This window comes from Cryptomeria japonica, chromosome 5 (assembly GCF_030272615.1).
Source record: "Cryptomeria japonica chromosome 5, Sugi_1.0, whole genome shotgun sequence".
Classification (NCBI taxonomy): domain Eukaryota; kingdom Viridiplantae; phylum Streptophyta; class Pinopsida; order Cupressales; family Cupressaceae; genus Cryptomeria; species Cryptomeria japonica.
Window position 1 is genome coordinate 895,517,824 of NC_081409.1, and position 8,808 is coordinate 895,526,631.

Genomic DNA, 8,808 nt, shown 5'->3' on the forward strand with positions numbered 1-8,808 from the left:
GTCAAAGATCCTCACACTAGTACATTCGGGTCAAAATTTTGATGGCAAATCGTTGGAATTCCGACACAATTTTGTCGCACTACCAACAAAAAAAGCCATCGAAAACTTTGTGTCAGAAGTTCTGACTATCCTTGTGGTCATCGCAATTCTGACATCACCTCCAACCTTTCCGACGGCCGCCATGGATGCTCATACCCCGAAAGAATACTGTCGCGATCTCGGTCTATCATCGGAATTCCGACGCCAAAGGGTAAAATTCCGACAGAGGAGTGTCGTCGGATGCACAGCATCCTCGTCGGAACTCTCCTGGAGGCTGACGACGGCCTCCAGGAGAGTTCCGACAAGGATGCTGTGCATCCGACGGCACTCCTCTGTCGGAATTTTACCCTTTGACATCGGAATTCTGACGATAGGCCGATTTTTCGGAAAAAAAAAATTATATAAAAAGATTGAGATTGGTATCACTCTTCTATCTCTCTTCTCTATCCCTCTCTACTATCTCTCTTCTCTCTCCCCTCTCTAGGTCTCTTTCTCCATCCCTCTCTTCTTCTCTCCCTCTCTACTTCTCTTTCTCTACCCTCTCCAAGTCATTATCTCTTCCTCTCACCCTCTCTCTCTCTCTCTCACCTCTATAGGTCTCACCTTCCATTCCTCCATCATTACCCATGTTCTCAAGTTACAAGATATTTCTCAAAGTACTTGGTTGCTAGGGTTGATTTTCTTAAGTGTTGGAGTCGGAGTTAGATGAGACCTGCATGATTAAGCTGTATTAAGTGATCAAATCACCAAGATCTCAATTGTAAACATGACTAGGTTCTAGGGTTTTAGGGTATAGCATAGGTCAAGATTGAGGTATGGTGGTCAAGAATTACCTTCCAATGACAAAAGACATCCAAATGATGAAGAATGAAGGCGATGAACTCATAGAAGTTTGGAGGAGATAATTTGACTAAGTTAAAATTTTGTTTAAGTCATGGTCATGATACTAGCTTGCTCATCAAGAGCAATTTGTGCGAATGAACCCTAGAAATGTGCCCATGCTAGAGAAGCAATATAAAGTCAAGACCTGACTATTGGAACCTTGGAGTCATCCCATTTGATCACGTAGTTTAGCACTTGGGAGGATTTTGTTCAAGAGAGGATAGAATACTTAGTATTTTATTTTGTGTTGCATAGTGTAGACACTTAAAAATAATTATTTTAATTATTTTTTAATTCCTCACATAATTAATTAATTAACTATGTTAATTAAAATTCTTCTCAATATTAATTAAATATAATTAATATTGTCACTATAGCATATGATTGATTTATTTAATAAATCAATCCCTTTCTTTATTCTTCTAAAAAATCAAATCCTCACAAATCTTCCTCTTAGCTAATTAATTTCAATTAATTAGTTAACCTACATGATTCCTACAAATCATCTTCTTAATTCATCATTAACCTAATAAATTCTTCTAGAAACTCCCTAAACTCACTTAACATTATTCTTTTAGTCAAATTCTCCTACAAATATAAATCCCACCTAACATTTCCTCTAATTCCCCTCTTAATGAGTCGTTAATGGCTAATCATCATGATTAGCCACAAAGTCAACTCTTTGTCCTTTCATCTAGCCACTAGCTTTAAATGCTTTTTTTCTATATGAATGTAAGATTTTCAAAATCTTACATTCCTCTAGGCATTTCCCTCTCCCAAGGAATTTTTAATTCCTTTTTATTCTTCTAATCCCCATAATATCCATTTTTGGAGAATTTTTAATTCCTCCAATGCATCTTGTAGAGTGTGGAGATACGAAATGCCTTTAAGGCATATTTCTTGGTCTCCACACTCTCTCTTGGACCTTGTGTGACCTCACAAGTAAATATTAGCCCTTCATCTCGAATTCATCCTAGCCATCTGTTTTCCTCTCCTCTTCCTATAAAATAGGGTTCCATCCTTTCATTTAAAGACATCTTGAAATTCAGTAAGCTTATGCTGCCCTTTTGAGTCCAGGAAATCATCTTGGCAACTTGATTATCCCATCCTTATCATTCATCCTTATCATTTGTGCACAATATTGGAGAGCCCTCCACATCCAGCAATCAAAGGAGCACATCAAGTGGAGCATTATCAAGGGGCGCCTTCACTTCATCAAGCTCAATCCGAAGGAGAAGGTAAAATAGCAAGGTGAAATGCTCTTTTTATGATATTTTAGCATTCTGCATGTTTATTTCGTTATGTTTTGATCAGTTTACATTTCAAATCTATTTTTTCCTCTTCATTTTGGCACACCCGGTGGGACTCACGTCCCTGAGAACTAATGTTATTTTTTTTTTTTTCTGTTTCTGTTGCAGCACGACAGCTTTGTTATCTGATTTGTTATTTGATTTGTTGTCTGTTCTGTTTTAGTATAATCTGTGTGAAAGTAGGAGAGTATGCTCTTGTCTATATAGACAATCAGAAATCCAGACTTTTCACTTTTCTATTCTGTTTAGCACGACTGTATGCTCTGATCGTAGGAAAGTGTGAAAATAGGAGAGTATGCTTTTGTCTATCTAGACAATCAGAAATCCGGACCTTTGACACTTTTCTATCTGTGTAGTGCTACTGTCTGCTTTGTTAATCTGTTTGAAAATTGTAGGCGCTAACTGTAGTCTGCATTTAATTTATTTATTTCCTGTTATCTGCTCTGTTTAAATATAATCTATCCACCCGCAAGAAAGTGTGAAAGTAGGAGAGTATGCTCTTGTCTATCTGGACAATCAGAAATCCGGACCTTTGACATTTTTATTCTATTCTGTTTAGTGCGACAATTTGCTCTATTAAATCTAGAGTTTCTGTTTGCTCTGTTAAATCTAAGGTTTCTGTTTTGTTAAATTTAGGGTTTCTGCTCTATTAAATCTAGGGTTTCTGTCTGCTCTGTTAAATCTAGAGTTTCTGTTTTGTTAAATTTAGGGTTTCTGTTCTGTTAAATTTAGGGTTTCTGTTCCGTTAAATCTAGGGTTAAAATAAAAATTTAAAAAAAAAATAAAAAAATTCTGTTTTTTCGCCATATCTTCTTTATCTTGACTCCATTTCCCTTCAAACTTCACCATATTCTCTACATTGCCATTTTCCACATTTTCTTCCTTGGAGGCCTTATCTCAAAAATTCACTTTTTTAAGCCCAAAATCCCATATTTCTCTATTTTTAGGGTTTGCCATAACTTCTTCCCTTTTCATCCAATCACCTCCAAATTTTTTTCCATATTATCCATCTTCAACTTTTGCTTCTTTGTCCCTCTTGGACAAATTTTCCCATTCTTTCATCTCTCCTCCAAAATCCCCATTTTTTTCACTTCCATATCTCTTAGAAAGTGGTAAAAACCTAGTCAAACCCCATTTACCCATCAAAGCTTTCTTCAAATCCACATTTGTCATTAGTAAAAAAGTTTTTATTCATGTTTTTCTATTTATTCCCAAAAAATTAAAAAAATTAATATTTTTGTCATTTTGTTGATTTTTTGCAGGACGCTTGTTGAAAACTATTTTTTCCAAACTACTAATCAAGTTGTTTTGCAGGACGCTTTTTGAAGACTCCATTTTTCAAACTACTAATCAAGTGGTTTTGCAGGTTGCCTAGCTGATTCAACCAAATATTGTGCATTTATTTAAATTAGGCACCTAGATATTAATTAAAATGGAATGAACCATTGTCTTATGTGTCTTTTAGAAAAGGGTAAAGGTAGGAAAGTATGCTCTCGTCTTATTAGACGATCAGAAATCTAGACCTTCCAACCTTTTCTTGTTTGATTGTGTGTTTATCTCTAACGGGCCTGCCCTCCCAACTTGCTCTTTGAGAAGGTAAGAGGGGAACGACCCAAGTGAGTACACCCGAACCTGGGGTTCCCAACTCACTATAATAAATAGGCTATTGACTACGAAAGGGTTAATGGTTGGGGCTATATGAGAGTTCACTCTCACATTGGGTGCTTAGTAGGATCCTAGAGATCTTAATCATGCTTGCGTGACTACTAAGTTCTTGGTGCTTCGTTAGGCTATAGGCCTCAATTGCGCTTGCGCAACTTCGAAGGGTAGCTCCTAACGGGAAGACTTACTAAACACCTTGTTCATAGTGGCCAAAAACCCTCTAGTCATTGGTGCAGGAGGTCAGACCTCTGAAGCGGCCCATATTCTTACGGCCCTTAGTAGAGACACAAAGTTCGCCATGAGGAGTTTTCATGGGAATTGATGCTTGGCTGCCCCGAGAAGTGAGTGTCGTGGAGGGGAGCCAGTGGAGTCAAGCATCTAAGTGTCCGCTCTGGGTAAGCGTAGATGGGAAACCAATTGGGATTCAATGACTATTGTCCTTGCCAGCCTTAAGAATGTTGTATATGAGCATGAGTGTCTTTGAGATAATATGCATTTAATCATTGTGTTTACTTTGTTTGATACATACTTGCCAAGAGTAGACTAAAAACACATCACTATCCCCAAAAAACTTTGCAAAAATATTTGTCAAGACACAAACAAATTGTCCAAGTTATTACCCACACCAAGTTCAAAATTGCGTCAAAACTCCGTCCGTCCCATTTTTCATAAGCCTAAGAGAGAAGCTAAGAGTTTATCCTCTACGTCAACATTCAAGTTTGTCCCTTGAAACACCTACTATGATCCAAATCAGGGTGGTCATATTCCTTCATACAACTTGCCATTTAAATAGATCCTTCATGTTCATGCCAAAGACAACCTAGTCATCAAGTTTTCTTCTAAACCATCACTACCATACCTTCTTCATCAATCATCCTCAAATTTCTTAAGTCCTTTCATCCTCAAATTTCTTAAGTCCTTTCATCACAAATTTCTTAAGTGCTTTCATCCACAAATTTCTTAAGTCCTTTTATCCTCAAATTTCTTAAGTCCTTTCATCACAAATTTCTTAAGTTCTTTCATCCACAAATTTCTTAAGTCCTTTCATCACAAATTTCTTAAGTTCTTTCATCCACAAATTTCTTAAGTCCTTTCATCCTCAAATTTCTTAAGTCCTTTCATCACAATTTTCTTAATTTCTTTCATCCTCAAATTTCTTAAGTCTTTTCATCACAAATTTCTTAATTCTTTTCATCCTCAAATTTCTTAAGTCCTTTCATCACAAATTTCTTAAGTCTTTTCATCCTCAAATTTCTTAAGTCCTTTCATCACAAATTTCTTAAGTCCTTTCATTCTCAAATTTCTTAAGTCCTTTTATCACAAGTTTCTAAAATCCTTCCATCACAAATTTTCTAAGTCATTTCATCACATTTTTCCTAAGTCTTTTCATCACAAATATCGTGTATGGTCGCAACTCGATCCCAAAAGAAAAAGATGGCTGATCAACAATATGGCATGCCAGACATTGGTGTCCTATATGAAGATCCCACACAAGATCATACACAAAGTGGGCAACCAAGCGATCAAGATCAAAGCCAAAATCTTGACATGGTTAACCAAGATGAACTTTGTCCGGAAGTGCAAACTTTCCTAACGGATTCTTATAACCAAGAAATGATAGAAAAGTTTATTAAACACAATCCTACTGCATTTCTGAAAACTCTTCTTGAACATGGAGCTCAACTTCCACCTGAATTTAATAGATCCACTCTTGTCCAGCAACCACAAGGAGACCTCGCTCCCACACAAAGTGCTGCAGCTACTATTCAAACTCAATCAATTGCAGCCCTATCAATCATCCAAGCCCAATCAATGCCACCCGCGACACCTCCCACCATGATCTCCATCCCACCTTCTTCCTCCTTACCGTCCATACCACTATCAAATCCAATCTCATCCATTCTCCAACAAACTTCTATACCACCTCCTTCTATTCAACCACATATTTCTATTCCACAAACTTCCCTTTCTCCCAACAATGTCGCAAATTTTATCCAGACCACATTCAATCCCGTCACAACAGTTGGCAGATCACAACCAACTATCACATGAACCCCAGCAACATCAGTCATCACATCCCACGCTCCCACTTCCTCATCATATCAATATATTGGTGGTGGTGCATCTTCTTTAGTTCATCCAATGCTTGGGGCAGATACAATTCATCAACATCAAAGTCCACAACAAGACCTCATCAAGGAAATTCAAGACATGAAGAATATCATCAAAAACATGAAAGAAAAGACTAATAAAAGGAAAGCTTACTCATTCGAAGAGTTTTGCCCTTGTCCTTATGACCCATCTATATCAGTTGCACCGTATCCCCCGAGATTTGAGATCCCTAAATTCACCAAGTATGAAGGCAAAGGAGACCCCCGCGACCATGTCCGCGAATTTCACATCTTATGCCAAGAAGTCTCCTATAGTGACCTTTATCTTCGCAGACTCTTTCCCAAGAGTCTCACGGGAGATGCCCTAGCATGGTTCTCATCTTTACCACGAGGTTCCATTGTCTCTTTTCCAAACTTGGCAGAAAAATTTGTGGCCCACTATGCATACAACATGGGTAATGATGTTTCTATGATGGACCTATGTAATACAAAACAAAGGCCTGGAGAAACCTTCACCAATTTCCTACAAAGATGGCGACATCTTATCAAAAAATTCCAGTGGGACATGCCAGAACAACATCAAATTGAACTATTTCAAAAGAACTTGGTGCCTGAACTTTCAAGACCTTTAATATCTCAATGTATCAAATCCTTCCAAAAATTGACCGATAAGGGTCTCGCCCTCGAACGTGTCTTGTTGGAGGAAGGAACCTTGAAACATTACCAGAAGTCATCACAAATTTCTTCCTCTTATCATAACGACAAGCCAAAATTCTGGGCTAAAAATAAAAACATGGTCAATGATGGTGTAACTGATGTGAAGCGGGTCCAAACCGTGGCCACTCCCCCAAAATCCACCACCAATATTCATCAATTCAACAACCAAAATAATTCAAATCAATCTCAAAAACCTCACAACAATGTCTCAATCCAAGGACGACCACCCCGATCGAATAACAGGACTCCAAGAGATTTCACTCCTCTTGCTGAGCCTATTGAAGTGGTGTTTCAAAAACTTGTCCAAGCAGGTATAGTGGTTTTTCCAATCACTCGCCCGTTTGATCCCAATCAACCTAAACCAAGATGGTATAATGAAAATGAGTATTGTGAATACCATCGTATCAAGGGACATGATACATGAAAGTTTATGAAACTGAAGATCTACATACAAGATCTCATTGATAGAGGTGAGATTGAGGTAGCAAATGCAAAACCTGGTAATAACAATGACAAACTCAAAATGTACCAAGAACCCTTCCCAAAGCATGATAAAGGAAAAGGCTCATCATCTAACGTAATGGATTATGACTATGCTAATCACGTAACCGGTTTTGATTTTTTAGTAAGTTGCATTGAACCTGCAGACAATCATGTCAATGTCATAACCATCCAAGGAGTTAATCCTCCTTCTTCCCAAAGCAGACAAAACCCGACTAGAATAGTCATTCAAGGTGCCACGCCTTCCACCTCCCATTTCCAGAATGACTGTAATGCAACTACATGTCGAGGAAGAGTCACCATCCAAGGAGTTCCTCCCCCACCAAACCCTCCACCCATGTCTTCCACCCGCTGATATGACCTCCTTGATCAACTTGGGAAGACACCCGCACAGATCTCCATTTTGGAACTTCTCAAGACTTCTCTAGTCCATAAAGAAATTTTGGAACAAGCCCTTCTCCAATCACGCGTTCCTGATAACATCAATGCCACCCAATTTCAAACCCTCATTGGAAACCTTGTTGCCCAGCAACACATTGTATTTAACTCAAATATGCTCCCGTAGATGAAGACCATAACAAACCTTTGCACATCGAAGCTCTCATCCACAAGCACAAGGTCAAACGAATCCTGATAGACGGTGGATCCAGGCTTAATCTGTGTACATACAAATTGATAAAACAATTGGGACTTTCTGAGGATCTGATAGACACATCAGGAAGGATCACAATAAAGACATATGATGATGCAGAAAGAATTTCAAAGGGCGTGATCACCTTACCTCTTCAAGTGGGCCCCATTACAATTGAAACCCCTTGCCAAGTACTAGATCTTGATCTCCCCTACAACATTCTCCTTGGGAGGCCATGGATTCATTCCTTGCAGGCTATACCCTCCACCTATCACCAATGCATTAAATTTCCATATAATGGAAGAGTGAACACTATCAAAGGTGATCCCCAACCTTTTCAATATTACAAACTATTAGAGGGGAAGCATCCGTATCATTGCCCACTAAATAGACCTTCGCCAACGCTTCCATCTGACACATCAAATGTTGCCTCCACATCATCCCAACCAAATAATCAAATCAAGATCTTGGATAATGGCCATGGAGAATACAAATTGGAGGACGTCTTATTAATAGGAAACCTCCCTCTCTCTCCTAAGTCATTTGGCAAACCAAAAGAGCTAAAAAAGGACCCGAAACCAGTCATGCAATGCCAAAACACCACCTTCCAGCAATGGGGCCCACTTGATAATGAGAACCTCAAAGCAGATATCTCTTCATGGCTGTACCGGGAAGAGGACGATGATCCAACAAGAATATCCAAAGAAATGTATCCAAAAGCATTTGCCATAGTTGAAAAAATGGGTTACAAAGGACACGGTCTGGGACCAGAGGAGAAAGGAAGAAAAGCACCCATAAATCCTATCTCCTACAGATACAACAAAGGCTTGGGGTACACCCCAGTGCCTAAGATTACTATCGCTGGTGCCCCTTCTAGTCCTTTTTTGGATATCAAAAGCACTGACGAAGAGGAATTCCATGAAATACCTTATGAATATGAGAAAGATACCTTCTT